The following is a 16,272-nucleotide window of genomic DNA, read 5'->3' on the forward strand; positions in this document are numbered from 1 at the left end:
TTTCTTAATTTTTTTAATTATTTTTGAGTGAGTTAATTTTCAGCGTGCGTTGAAAGAAAACCAATTTTTTTTAATCTTTTTTGTCAGAAGCAAAAGAAGGCCTCATACGAGTCGGCACACTTTATTAATACGCTTCGCCTTATTCTCATTCAACCTGTGTCTCAGAACATGCGTGGGCTCTCATTGTTCTCTAGTTTTTTTATATAATTCTTAGTGAATATTTTAAGTTCACAAACTCATGTTTATAAGTCGTATTAGTTGGCTAAGGGTCTTAAAAGTAATGCGACCTTTACCTTCACAACAAGGTCGTGAGCACGTAGAGCTCAACTAATGGCAGAATGTAAATATTGACGTTAACTGATTGATATTTTTAATGGTGAAACATTTAATGCCTATTACGTAGATTATTTGTTCAACACAGAAAGTAATTAATTAAAAACATCCAAATGGCGATTGCTCAGCTCAAGCATTCGGGTCCGCTGCTCAGCAATAGCGACAAGAACAACAGAGATGTTTGGCAACTTACGTAGGCCGACAATAAAAGCGACTATTGCGATTCAAATCTGAGTTACTCAATGTATAAGTAATTTGTGCCGGTTGCTTAGAAGTGCGGCCATCTACTCGAAAGCTTATCGCTCGACATCTACTACAAAGCAGTTATATGACAGATGTAGTTTGGCTCGTTACAGTGATATGAAATCGCCACAAAAACAATGGGACAATTGACATGTTGTTGCAAGTGATCGAGTGGCCAATAGATTATAATGCAGCTGGTAGCACTTATTAACGTTTTTACTATTTTAACAGTTGTGTATTGGTGTTTTTGTGCTTGTTTCACTGTTGCATTTTTTTCTTCGGTTTCTTTGGCGCATTGCGAACGAATTACTTGCATTGACACCCGAACAAGCGTATCGGAAACCACATAATTTATCAACAATCCAAAATCGGTGAATGGCTGACGAATTGACAATAATATCTGAACATTAATGAGCAATTATATGGCTGCTAGAGAAGTATCCTTGTGCATGTAAGTGTAGTTTGAGAGATTGTCGATGGTGGAGAAATATGACTATTTCGGCTGATTAGATATTGACAAAGAGCACAAAACCAAGTGGAGCGTTGTTTTATCAATAAGTTGTCAAACTAAATAAGTTATCAATCAGCCAGCCTTAAAAGGTAGTTCTACTTTCATGTGGAGGTTATTAAGGTTTTTGTACGAAAGTGAGGGTGCAGCCACTAGTTAATGTTTATTATTGGTTTGATTAATAAACTGCAATAGAGAAAGTAAGAGGTGACGTCAGCTGAAGCAAGGGAAGGAAAATAATTGCGAAGAAGAAAAGCAAAGGTACTGCAAAATTCGTATCTTAAATATCTTTAAAAAAAATTGTTAGTTGGTTGGTTCGTTGAGCTGCTATCTGGGTAGCACGCCCCAGAATCAATTATCACAATATATGCCATCTTTATTTGACAATAAATCTGCCTGTGTCATCTATTTTCTTTCCTGCAATTTCTTCCGCCGTAGAACTCCCAAACTTGGGCACTCGTACAGATAGTAGAAGATTGTCACCCTAGAATCCTCTTGATTACACCTTTTACATCTATCGTTATATGGCCAGCCTCCTAGCATAGTCTCCGATAGATGGTCGATTATTGTTGACGTAATTGTAAAGATGTTTGTTCTTGGCTTTCGTAGCAGCTCGTCAGCTCTCAACTTGTTGAGATATCGGTGTTGGTCCATCTGTCAACAACCTACTTCTGGAATTGCAAAAAGATCTCGCTTTTGTAGATGCTTCGGGGGCAGCCCACTGCTACCTCTTCGAATACTCTAGAGGAAGCCCCTTCCTTCTGTGTTTCTATGGCCAGATACCCAGATGAGAGTGATGTCTGTCATGCGTGGTAAGGCATTTAATTCATTCTTGCATTGTCTGATAATTTTTGCAATCTTGCAGACTCGAAGTTACGGAAAGTTCTTAATAACTTAGTACAAAAAGTTCTTTTATGGAAAATAGAAAGTAACTCAAGCTGTAAAATGAGATCTTCTTTTTCTCTTCTTGATTGGCGCTATAACCACTTCGAGGGAAACATGGGAATTCCGATTTAACAGCCAAAAAAGATTTCGGAGTTTGACTTCGTGCCTTCCGCTTAGTAAAAATATTGGTCTCCATATAATCTTGTAGTCAAGATGAATTCCGATGCATTCACATTACTTTGGTGTACGATTGTGTTTAACCGGTGGACAAGTATTACGCTTAGGGCCAAAAGTAAATTGAATAGATTTTGTCTCATTTGATTTTATTTTCTGCAATTATGGGCATAATTCTTTTGACAAATATTGACTCCAAAACTTTTGAGGTAATAGGCAACAATATTGCATTGCATATATGCAAGATGACGTTGCTCAATACCAACAGAAGGACGGTATGGGAAGGACTTCTCTGAGCCGTTTGATACCAAACGAGGTTTCAAACAGGGTGACTCGCTGTCGTGCGACTTCTTCAACCTAATGTTGGAGAGCATCGTACGAGACGTAGAATTTGGCATCATTGAGATATTGACATCGTCGACCTTAACAACTGCGCTGTTAGTTCTGTCTTCTCCAAACTGGATAAAGAGGCAAAGTGAATGGGTATGGTGGTGAGCGAGGACAAAACTATGTACCTCTGTCTTCAAACAAACAATCGGCGCGCTCGCGTATAGGAACCCACGTCACTTGACAGTTATGATTTCGAGGTTGTAAAAGACTTTGTTTGTTTAGGAAGCGGCACTAACACCGATAACAATGTCAGCCTTGACATCCAACATAGAATCTCTCTTGCCAACAAGTGCTAAAACTAACACCCTACAATGCTCTTATCATGCCCATTCTAACGTATGGCGCAGAGGCGTGGGTGATGACAGCATCCGATGAAGCGACGCTTGGAGTGTTTGAGAGAAAGATTCTGCGAGATTTTTGGACCTTTGCACGTTGGCAATGGCGAATATCGCAGACGATGGAACGATGAGCTGTATGAGCTTTACGACGACATAGACATAGCGCAGCGAATAAAGATCCAGCGACTACGTTGGCTGGGTCATGTCGTCCGAATGGATACATACGCTCCGGCACTAAAGTGTTCGGTACGGTACCAGCTGGTGGTAGCAAAAGAAGAGGAAGGCCTTCTCTGCATTGGAAAGAACAGGTGGAGGAGGACTTGGCTTCACTTGGAATGTCCAGCTGGCGCCGGTTAGCACGAAAAAGAAATGACTGGCGCTCTTTGTTAAACTCTGCCAAAATCGCATAAGCAGGTATTGCGCCATTTACGCATATACACATATGCGTGATCAAAGATATTCCTACTCCTGCGATTTGCTTGAGTACTTCTCCAGTAATGAGAACATATCAGGGGCTTTCTTGGTTTTAAACTATTTTATCACTTCTTACACTTCGTTTTTTGACATTTTTTATGGGTGCGTTTATCTGGTGGAAGAGCTCCTAGGTGTCTTGAACTTTTTCAGCAATACTTAGCGAGGGTTCGATATCATGTAGGGGAAAGGATCAGATATAGCCCACTTATTATTTTCCATTTTAAAAATTGATTGTGCTAAGGCTAGCCTTTGGAGCTTTTTTGCGGATTTCCAAAGAGTGTACTTTAAGACACAAGATGCATCGAAATTACTGAGATAGGTTTGTAGTGGAGAGTTATATTTATTTTTGAGAAGTTCCTTGAGTTATTTTGTAAGCGAGTTCAGATTTTTTTTTGCCTTCAGGGTATCTGGTTTGTTGCCAATTCTTTCTCATTTTAGTCTCCCCCTGTTGCCGTGGTTTGAGAAGACTCCTTCATATTCCTCAGAACTTATAGCGTGCTTGGGTACGCTGTAAACTGATGAGATTGCTAGGAGACCTTGCAGGTTCTTCACAACTATGTTCGTGGCTTGAATAGCTTCTGTGCAATAACATTTTTTATGAGAATAGCAGAGCCCGCTTGTGTGATAGGCGACCACCGTAGCCAAAAGGGTTGGTGCGTGACTACCATTCCGAATTCAGAGAGAGCGTAGGCTCGAATCTCGGTGAAACACCAAAATGAAGAAAAGCATTTTTCTAATAGCGGTCACCCCTCGGCAGGCAATGGCAAACCTCCGAGTGTATTTCTGCCATCAAAAAGCTTCTCATAAAAATATCGGCTTGAAACTGTAGGTCCCTCCATTTGTGGAACAACATCAAGACGCACGCCACAAATAGGAAGAGGAGCTCGGGCAAACACCTAACAGAAGTGTACGCGCCAATTATATATTTATTTAAGTTCTAAATCTATTTATGTAATATATATAATTTCATTATTCTTTAGTTTTACTAGTCAGTTTTAAATGAAGTTTTCTTGATTTCTTAAAATAAATAAATAAAGTCAAATGAAAAAAATTTTGGATTTTTTCAATGTTGAAATTTTTGGTATAGAGATTTTTCTTGAGTATTAAATGAATTTATTTTAACATTTTTTAAAAATAAGGAAAAAAAATTTTGGAAATTAAAAAAAGTTTTTTGGGAAAAATTTTTTTTCTTTTTTTTTCAAAATTTTAAAAAATGTGTTTGCTAATTTTTGAAAAATGTTTGAGTAAAATTATAAAAAAAAATTTTTTGTTTTTAAAAATTAGGAAAAAACTTTTGTAAATTAAAAAAAAATTTTTTTGGGAAACAAATTTTTTTCGTTGTTTTCAAAATTTTAATGTGTTTGTTAATTTTTGAAAAATGTTTAAATAAAATTCATTCAAGACGAAGGAAAGGGAAAATCATTAAAAAAAACGCTAAAAAAGAATGTTTCCAAAAAAATTTCGAGATAAAATTTTAAAATTTCATATTTTTCCATTGTGAATAGATTTTTACAGGTGTACTACCTAGCAGACCGTTATTCGAATCTGAGCAAATTTGATAGACATGCCGACGTTTTGTCTCACAAAATTTAGTTTCAGCTTAGTGAAACATAAAACGAATGAATCTGAAGTTCCCCTCAAAAAAAATGTTTGTCACCATACCTAACGAGCAAACCTGGTATCTATCATCCTTGATATTTTCCGATATGCACCCCAATATACTACGTAAACAAATTCCATTGTAAATAAATCGTGTTTCGCGTGAAATGTGGCAATGAAATGTCGCTGTATAATCGATTCAAGTTTTGTAGTGCAGGGTACATTTGATACTTGGCTGACAACACCCGCACCTATGGGCATCTCATTTTAAACGCTGACAGGCTTTCACAAGAAATGGGTGTTGACCAGAAAAACGAACAAGCAACAATGCAACGTGCAACATAAATCAAACCACTTTTCAGATTACGAAACGCAATTAGTTTCAAATAAAACTAAAACCAAAGTTAGTTAAGTACCATTTAAGGTATGCGCTGGTATGTGAGTGGTATGTATGTATATATGTAGGTACGTATGCATGTGTGTAGGTATGGGGCATAAGCCATGCTAGTAGATATGTGCGAGTATCGTTGACCAACACGAAACAGACATCAATTCCATTTGACAAGTATTTTCAATTTCAAGGTACAATGTCATGTCCGAGACCTCATTCTAAGCAGATTCGTAACATTGCCATGACCAGTACACAACTACGGGTACAACTGCCAGCACTACTAAATAACGAAATTAAAGTAAAAAGAAAATTACTAAATAACTATATAGAACATGTGTAAATATGTATGTGCACTTGTATAATTGTATAGTAGAACAAATACATACACATGCACATACGTACATACACGGCGACAATGCGAGTTCACTAGAAGTCGAAGCACGTCAATGTTAAGTTCAATGTAAGTCCAATGCGCGCCACAGGCACTGGAGTCACTGGACCAAATAGTCATGGCTTTGGTATTGGCTGTAATTATTTTTTAACTTTTTCTTGTTTTTTTGTTTTCTTGTAATTTTCCGAACTTATATATTCATTTATTTATTTATTTGCGCTTCAACAAGTTGGCAAAAGAACGCGCGATATTCTAAATGTCTTGCGCATGAAAGCATTCATCAGCAAACCTGGCAAATATGCTGTGACGTTTATATTTATTGGTCATAAGGTGATAGAGCGTTAAAGCCATCCGCCAAATACTGTAACTTACAAGAAAATATGCACACACACATGCGCACAAATACGCATACAAACAAGCAGTACACTTACATTCTAAAGCAGTGTAGCCAAGTGTGATTGTACTCGTACTATAGATCCATCTGGTTCTGATAATTGCGCGATATACGAGTATATTTAACTTCTTTTTTTCTTGCTGCATTTCTGGACCAAAGAGCTGCTGTAGCTACGGCAAGCGTGTGCTGCGAAGGACGGCACTTGCCACTGGCCGACAACCGCCAACCACCAACTACCAACCACAACGCCAGCTGATGATCGCATTCAGCAGCAGCCAGTACCCAATTTCATTTGCTTTACTCGTTCATTGAGTGTTGATGTGGTGATGTGGGGCTGCTTGGCATTGAAATTATCGACTTGCGGTTGCATGTGGCAGGCTTAGCTTATGTAAGTTGAGGTCTGTATGTACAGTGGGTGTTGTGGGGAATAGTAATGCTTGTTTTTTTTTTTTTTGTTGCAATATTTGCTTTTTCGTATTAATTTTTAGAAAAATATAGTTTATATTTAAAACAAAACCAGTATAACAAAAAGTCACCGGATTTTTACTGCTTTTTTGTGGTGTAAATGTCAAAGAGATTCGGCCTAAAATTTCATAACTTCTAAACCGTTAAAATCAGTTATTTTGAACTTGCACAATGTGGGTAGAATAGAATTGTCTACACAACTGCATAACCAAATAAACTTAAAAATTTTATTATATAAAATGTTTGAAATTTGGTCGAGTTTTTTTGCCAGAACTAAATTATCGACAAATTTTATAAAATATTAATTTTTTTTTTTTTTTCAATTCTAGCAAGAATTATCTACAAAATTGCATAACCAAATAAATTTTAGAAAGTGTTTGAAATTTAGTCTCATTTTTTTGCTAGAGTTCAATTACCAACCAATCAATTATCTACTAAATTCTAAAAAATTGTGTAATGTTAAAAATTTATGTTTGGAATTTTGTGGGTTTTTATAGAATTTTCGGAAATTCGAAACTTTGATTTATAATAAAAAATGTAATAAAATACCATAGATTTCGACGATTTTTTGCACGTTTTTCAGAAAATTGTTTACTTTGATTTGTACTAAGAATTTTGTTTAGATGTTTTAAATTTTGACGATTTTGTAGTTTAAAAGTTTGGCACTTTGATTTATATGTACTAAGAGGTTAGATTAGGTTAGCCTGGTTGACAATAAGCCACGCATAGACCTTTTGGTTCCTAGCGATACCAGATGGAGACCGACCTCTATGAATACCGAAAGTAGACATCATGTAGGATGTCAGCGCTTTTGGCGAATCTAAGCAGAGCTGAGAGATCCGCTTTTGAGACGTCCTCCAGACCCTCAAACAATGGAGCTCCCAGTCATTTTAAACGCGTTTTTAATAATGCCGGACAGACGCACAGAAGGTGTTGTAAAGTTTCCTCAACATCCTTCCTGCATTTCCTGCATTTGTCCATGTTAGCAATCCCTTTCTTGTACGCATGTGCCGCCAATAGATTATGAGCTGTTAAAATACCTCTAGTAATTCTGCAGTCCTTTCGGGAGAGCGTAAGTACGAATTGAGTCGGTTTTTTGTCGTCAGTTCTACACATAACCTTTGCTATTTTGCATGTGGTCAGATTAGTCCACTTAGCTTTCACTCGCTTTTTCATGTAGTCGTCCATTTCGTTGTACATTGTATTTAACGGTTTTAGTATGTCGTTCTCTTGTTCAAATGGTAGTCTAACAGCACTTTTTGCTATCTCATCTACTACTTCGTTCCCCACAATGCCTTTGTGGCCAGGTACCCAATAGATATGCAGCCTACTGTTTGCGGCTAGCCTTTCTATGGTCACCCTGCTCCGTTGAACATTTTTGGACTTAATACAATATGAGTTTATTGCTTTTATTGCTGCTTGACTGTCCACGTATATATTAATTGTTAAGTTCTTTCTTGTTCGAGTGTAGGCTAACTCCGCGGCTTTCCCCACAGCAAAAACGTCCGCTTGGAAAATACTGCTGTGGTCTGGCAGCTTTATAGGCTGCCTTAACCCTAGATTTGAGCAGTAAATGCCGGCTCCCACTCCGTCTGAAGTTTAAGAGCCGTCTGTATAGATGTCAAATATCCTATGGCCAGGCTTCATGCCTTTGTGCCATCCCTCCTCTTCAATTGTAGTACGAAACCTTCTCTTCCAATTAAATATGGAGTCATGTAGTCTGTGCAACCTGAGCTCCACTATCCTATTGAGTTGTGTCCGAAGGTTCTACGGGTGAATACTCGCAAGTTTTTGAGGAAGTTATAAAATATTTTAACTTTTGGTGATTTGCTTAAAAGGTTTGAATTTAACTTTAGAAATGTTTGAAATAATAATATGAGTTAAATGCTTCCGTTTCGATGATTTTTGAAAGTTTTTGAAGAAATTTGGGACTTTGATTTATCTAAGAATTTTCGTTTTATTATGTATTTAAACTTTGTTTACTAAAAAATTAAAAAAAAAATTAGGTCTTCGCGAGTTTTAAGAGTTTATCAAAAAATTTGCCACTTCGATTTATACTTTAAAACTTTTGGGACTTTGATTTTTACTAAAAAATTTAGTAAAATATTTTCAGTTTTGGCAATTTTTTAGAGTTCTTCAAAATGTTGCTATTTTGGTGAAATGTTTTAGTTAAGAATTTTTAAAGTTGGGAATTGTGGTTTAATATTTGAATTTTGGCGAATTTTTCGAAAATTTTTGAAAAAAATTGGACTTTTATTTATACTTAAAAATTTAGTAAAATATTTTTAACTTTGGGGATTTTTTCAAAAAGTTTGGCAATTTGATTCGTACTAAGAATTTTGGTTGAATATGCAAGTTTAACGATTTCTTGCAAGTTTTTTAAACTATTTTCGATTTTAATTTATGTATACTAAAAAATCGGCGAACTTGGAAAGTTTTTCAAGAAAAAAGAAACTTCAATTTGAACAAAACAATCTGATAAAATATTTAAATTTTAGCGATTTTTCAGAGTTATTCACAAAGTTTGCTATTTTGATTTATACTAAGAACTTTGGTTAAATATTTGAATTTAGACGATTTTTAGCAAGTTTTTCGAGAATTTTGGGCTTTCGTTGATTTTTACTAAAAAATCTAAAAAATTAAGAATTTTTGTTAGAAGAATTTCATATGATTTCTTAGAAGTTTTTCATATGATTAGACAAGTTATTTTATTATAATAAAAATAAGTTTTAAAAAATATTTTAATTTTGACGATTTTTCAGAGTTTTTCAAAAAGTTGTGCACTTTGATTCATACCAAAAATTTTAGTTAAATATTTGAATTTAGACGATTTTTTGCAAGTTTTAAGTGAAATTTTAGACTTTGAATTTTATTGATAAAATACTTTAAGTTTTAAGATTTTTGCAGCGGCTTTCAAAAAGTTTGCCATTTTGATGTATACTAAGAATTTTTATGAAATGTTAGAATTTCGAAGATTTTTGGAAATTTTTTAAGAAATTTGACACTTTGATTTATACTAAAAAAATTTAGTTAATTGTTAGAATTTTGACCCCCAAGAAGGTCAAAAGTTCGGCACTTTGATTTATACAAAAAGTTTTGGTTAAATATTTGAATTGAGACGCTTTTTTTCAGTTTTGGAAGAAATTCAGGACTAGCATTAACAGCAAAAAAAATTTTATTGAGTTTTGTCCAATGTTTTTTAGACTAAAAAATTTAATAAAATGTTTGGTAATTTAAAAAAAAATTGCACTTTGATTTGTTCTGAGAATTTTCAATAAATTGGATTTATTGTAAATTTTTAAAAAATTTAGGTTTTTCTATTTTATACTAAGAAATCGATTAAATATTTGAATTGTGACGAGTTTTTGTAAGTTTTTTAAAAAAATTGGGACTGTAGTAAAAAACCTTATGAAATGCGCGAGAAAATCGGGACTTGGATTAACACCAAAAAAATTTGATTGAGTTTTGTCCGATGTCTTTTAGACTAAAAAATCTAGTACAATATTTTCATTTTTGGCGATTGTTCTTTTAAATTGGCACTTTGAATAAGAATACTAAGAACTTTCAAGAAATTTGGGACTTTGATTTAGGCTAAAAAATTTTATAAAATATTTTAAGTTTCGAAGATTTCTGAGAATTTTCTACAATTTAGCAGTTTGATTCACACTAAAAAATTTAATACAATTTTTTTTTATTATTAATTTTTATTTATTATTTAATAATTTTTAAAACAAACTAACATTAAATCCGTGTGCGTTTTTCAGTCGCACCCACTGTACGTACGTTATGCAGCAATGCGAGCATTTTGTCAAATTAGAGCATCTCGGTTGGCGCGCTTGATTGATGCTGTGTTTATTGGTTCGTATTAATTATTATTTTTCTGTGTTTTTTTTTAATTCTGTTTTTTCATTTATTATTAGTACTGCATACATTTCTTATTGTTATTAGTTTTCTGCAATTTAATTGCGAGCAAGTATTTGTTGGTTTTTTTCATTATTTTTGCCATCACTTCAAGGTACGCTGCGATCATTAAAATAAGCAAACACATAAAGCGGCGGCGCACATTAATTCAAATGGGTGGGTGCATTTCATATGCCAACTGGTGCTGCCTTATTTATTCACTTTTTTTTCTTTTTTTCAAATATATTTATTGATATGCAAGCACATTGAAGTGGTTGAAAGAGGTTTGGAATTCGATATGACAAATCAAATAATTGCAATGGATTTGTTTCTCACGCAAACGAAGTGGTTCTGTTGCGACTCAAAAGGTTATTAATAACAAATAAAACATGCATGCATACATACATACATACATACATACGTACATACATACATACAAACATACACATGCACACTCTGCTGGAAATAACTGCACAAATTATTTTAACAATGCTTTAATTATATTTTACTATCAATTCTGGGGGCTAATTTAAATAATTTTAAGGCAGTTAACTTGGTTTTTGAGATATAAACGTCATTACGCCCCAACTGAGCTCAACCACAATCGCTAAGGTAGTTAGAAATCTATAAAAAGCCGGAAAATCTACATAACTCATTCGCGAATTAAATGTCATATCCAGTGCGCTGAAATATTTATGAATCGCATACACAGCTCGCTGAAAGTTGGTAATGAAAATTGCTCGAATCTTGATGAGAATTTTAAAATTGAGTTATGGCATACCAATCGTTGGCTTGCAATATGCTTATGACCTCCAAATGCCACACAAGTAGCTGATAGTAGCGCTCGAAAAATCATAAATTTTGTCTAACAATCGGGCAAAGCAAACAAATTTATATTGAAAAATCTCACAAAATCGCAAAAAATTTAGGTAAAAAGGTTAGATGTGACCTAAAATGCAGCAAGTTTCCTTATATAAACTAATTTTTTCAAGAAATTTGGGACCTTTATTTATATTAAAAAATCTAATGAAATATTTTGAATTTTAATAATTTTATGCAAATTTTTCAAGAAATTATATTTATATTTATTGACGCCCTCGACAGCCTTTTTGGATGTTTGGCTGAACTCCTCCTCCTATTTGTGGTGCGCGTCTTGAAGTTGTTCCATAAATGGAGGGACCTACAGTTTCAAGCCGACTCCGTACGGCAGGTATTTTTTTTGAGGAGCTTTTCATGGCAGAAATACACTCGGAGGTTTGCCATTGCCTGCCGAGGGGCGACCGCTATTAGAAAAAACTTTTTTTAATTTGGTGGTTCACCGAGATTCGAACCAACGATCTCGTTTTTTTTTTTTTTTTGGTGGGTGAGGTAGGGTTCAAAATGCCTTCGCACTTACAGCGACCTTCGTCTACTGTGTCGTGTAGTGTGGCCACTAAAACGATCCCTCCTCTCCTTCTAGGGAGACCTCTTTCCCGGAACTGCTTTCTATATTACTTCGGGAGGGCCCAGAACGGCATCCATAAAAGATCAATTCTATTCATCCACGTCTGGGTCCACCATATTTGTAGCCAGCTTTCATGCTATAAGCTCGTCTTCTTGTGTCTTTATCCGACCGGCTTCGATTTGTTACACTGTGTCGAGGTCAATCTTTTTTTTTGCAGTATGTTCTCAATGTATTTCTTTACCGCGTTCCAGCTGTCCTCGCGTTCGAGCATTTTGCTGATTATGTTGCTCGGTGCGATGTCGCTAATCTGCTCCCTTAGAGCATTTCTTTCCGCGAGCCTAACGTGAGAAACTAAAAAACGTGTGTTCAGCAGCTGTCCTCGCGTTCGAGCATTTTGCTGATTATATTGCTCGGTGCGATGTCGCCAATCTGCTCCCTTAGAGCATTTCTTTCCGCGAGCCTAACGTGAGAAACTAAAAAACGTGTGTTCAGCGTCTTCGCTCAGCGCTTCGCAGTATATGCACTTGGAATCGGTTACCTTGCCCATGCGGTATAGGTGTCTCCGGAAGTATTCATGGCCCGAGAGGAACTGAGTTAAGAAGTAGTTCACTTCCCCGAAGTTCTTTTGGACCCATTTGTCAATTGATGAAATAAGTTTCGCCGTCCATCTGCCACTCGGTTCAGTGTCTCATCGGCTTTGCCACCGCAGCATGGTTTGGTATCTCCGTTCTGAGAAGCTAGTGATGACGTGTTTCTACTTGGAGTCCCACGCATCCACTCGTTCCCGAACCATGAGGTCGGCGGGTATCTGCCCGTTGTACAGCCTCCAGTGCTTTGCGCTTGGCTTTGCACTTTAGCACAATTCCCCATACTTCGTTGCCGTACAGAAGAATTAAGTTTGTGGCCGCCATAAGTAGCTTTTTCTTGCTCTGTGTTGGCCCACCAATGTTTGCCACTAATCTACTTAGCATACCCGTGACTGTTGCTGTTTTGGTAGCCCAGAAGATCAGCCTGCAGTCAAGTTGAATACCTAAATATTTCATTACTTTTTGGGTCACTAAGAATGTGTCGCCTATTTGCATGCTGACCTCGAGTGGCATGTGACTTCGTGTCATAAGGATGACTTCGGTTTTATGTTTGGCAAGCTCCAGGCCGTGGTCCTCAAGCCATATTTGCGTCCTTATCATGACTTGGTTCAGCTTCCTTCTAGCGTCCTCAGTGTCTTGAGCTGGTATGACCACAGCTTTATCGTCCGCGTATCCCACTAGATATGTATCTTCTTGCATTTCTATACTCAATATCTCATCGTAGCTCAGATTCCAGATAACGGGGCCGATAATAGATCCTTGAGCTGCGCCAGTCGATCTCCCTTGATTCCGAATGGTAGTCTCGCACCAACCCATTCGGCTACGGCGGCCGCTTTTTCAAACTGATTCGAAAGTTTTACTCCATCTTGGCACTCGTTTTTTTTCCTTATTCACTTCACTCGGGAGCATAGGGCCTCGACAAGACTCAGTCTTGCGTTGGTTTCCATACTCTATTTTGTATTCTTGCTGCTTGGGGCGCCATCTGGGTTTTACATTTTTCTGTCAGAAGGATCACACAGATGGTTGAGGACTTCGCTAAACTAATGTGTCTGCGCTATTACCGCGATTGCCTGCTTCGTCTTGCTGGTGCAATGTGTAACTGTGTCTTTTTCTTTATGTTTTGCTTGTTTTAGCAGCCACAATGCAAATAATGCGCTAACTTTTTGTGCGGGGATAAGGATTGGAATGATAAGGTTTTTAGGGTTGAGGAATGAAATTTTTTTTTTGTTTTTTTAAACTAGGAAAGTAGGTAAGTTTGGAAACGTGCGATAACCGTGCTTTACGTGAGATTTGAGCTGACAATCTCTGGAATGGTAGGCTAGTGCACTTAAGCTAGACTACCGAGGGCGCACTCGGATATTTACTGTCAAATTTTTGAAGTTTCGAAAAAATTAAGGATTGACAGCAGTGAAGATTAGGCACAATTTCCATATGAACAAATTTTCAGTTGACGTGCCTCCTGTCGTGCTTAGATAATTCTAACAGCAAATAACACATTGGTCGACGGCTTGCGGCCAGTTTCATAACTCCATATAACTCCAGTAAGACTAAGCCAAACTATTTCGAAATTTCTGTTGAGTCACGAAAAATGGTCAAATTCCTTTACGAGTAGCAGCCCTCCAGGTTTTTCACCAACATTTCATCAATGCATCAACACCTTCGAAATGCAGGAAAAGTGAGAAATTGCGAAATACACAAATCATTAGGTGAGCCAAATATGTACAACATAGCCGAAACATGCATCAACAAGCCAAGCAGCAGCAGGTGCAACAACAACAACAACAACAACAACAATAATAGTAGTACCAATAAATCAACATCGTACTAATTAGCAAACCGTTAAGTGACAAAAGCAAAACCTATGCCGGGCGAATGAGAAGGCAAAAAGCAAAAAACAAATAAAGAATTGAAAAAAGAAAGAAAAAATTAAAAAAAAAAATAGTAAAAAATACTAAACAAAATAGTAAAAAAAAAGTTCAAGAAATAGTAAAAAAGGAAATTTTTTTTTTAAATAAAAAAATATATTCACAGCAGCAAAAAATGCTCTTATTCGCTCGATGCATAAAAAATGTATTAAATTTTTTTTAGTTCGTTTAGAATGGCACATATTTGCCCAACCAGCCGACCACAAGACCACAAGCGCGCTTACTGGTCATGCAAGGAAGAAAAAGGCAATTAGGAAAACGTTTGTAAAAATTGCAGAAACTGAGAATAATCCGCAAGCCATTCAAGTAAACCGTAAGTCAAAACATCAACAAAAAGCTTAAAATTTAGTAAAGTATTTGCAACAGTGGGCTGTGCTGTTTTTTGTTGTTGCCTTTAAGAATGTGCACTGCTCTATTTGGCAACCAGCAATAGCAACAACCTCCTGCCTTTAGCAGATGCTATCAGCAAACGTCGTTGGCGTCCACCTACAAAAATGCTGAAGGCAAAGTGGCACGTAAGAAAATAATAATAACCATTAGCCAAAACAAGGCAACACAACAAATCGGGGAGAAAAATATAATGAAAATGTATAACGAAAAGAATAAAAAAACAAATAAAAAAAACAAAACAGCTGCTGAAAAATTATTAGCCAAAAATGCAACTACCAAAATCACCAAATTGCAAGTGCAACTTTGAAATGCATTGAAAGTAGTAAAGCACCAACTGAAGCGCAAGCACAAAAACAACACAATAACTCAACACTACAACCAGCCAATGCGAGCAGAACCGGTGAAGCCCACAAACAGCGATAATCGATAGCGGATGAACGACCAACAGGCGCGCGTCGAATTGTGGCATGTGGCATGCAGGCGATGTGGCTCATATGCATTTTCTTATTGCATTTTGATAAAACATAAAACTAAAATATGGCTGTGGTGCTCTGGCAGTGTTGTTGTTATATTTTTATATTTTTTTGGTTGCGCCAAATTTCGAACCTTTCACGCTAGGCCATTTTTTTATATATTTTTTTTTTTACTTTTTTTTACCAACTCACTGCCTTGTTTGCGGTATTTTACTGTTGTTCTTGTTGTTGTTGATGTCGTAGTAGTCACTTATTGCCGTCGCCTGTGCTGGGCGAAAACAATCAGAGCGTTTCTATTGCCTGCATTGAAGCGCATTCAACTACCGAAATACAGCAGCGAAGGTATGCGCGCGAGCAGCACACAAGCAAAGCAGTGAGTTCGTGTGGTTGAAAGTGTATTTATTTATAAGTCGCTGTGTGAAGCTTTAGGCATGCACATTCGCTTTTTAATGAACAGGTTGAAATTGTGGCTCAGTGCATGTGGATTGATTTTGCCTAAAGTCGGTGAGTTTTCTTTGTGGCTTTAATTACCTTTCAGCCGAAATTTTGCTATTGTTATGTCAGATTTTTTTGTTGGTTTTTTGGTTGCTTGATATCCACTTACTTGTTGGCAGATATTTGCAATTGGCAATATATCTGTCGTCACCTCAATTCATTTGTTACAGTTCGTGATTTTCCCTGTGGCTTTTGAGTGCAAAATACAAATCAGTCTTAGGCAAGTTCTATATTTTTTGTTAGTTTGTGGTGGTGGCGGCTTCAGTGAATCCAAATTTGCAAGTACTCAACTTTATGTTGGTAGTGCTGCTGATATAATAAAGAAGTTTAAAAATATTTTTTTTGTAAAAAATACGGAATTAAATTGTTGATATAATAAAAAAGGTTTAAAAATTGTTTTCGGGAAAAAATTACAACCGAACTATTTTTTGTTTTTCATTAAAATATTTGCGTATTTTCACTTCACTTGATCC

The sequence above is a fragment of the Anastrepha obliqua genome, chromosome 2 (assembly GCF_027943255.1).
Source record: "Anastrepha obliqua isolate idAnaObli1 chromosome 2, idAnaObli1_1.0, whole genome shotgun sequence".
NCBI classification, from domain to species: Eukaryota; Metazoa; Arthropoda; class Insecta; order Diptera; family Tephritidae; genus Anastrepha; species Anastrepha obliqua.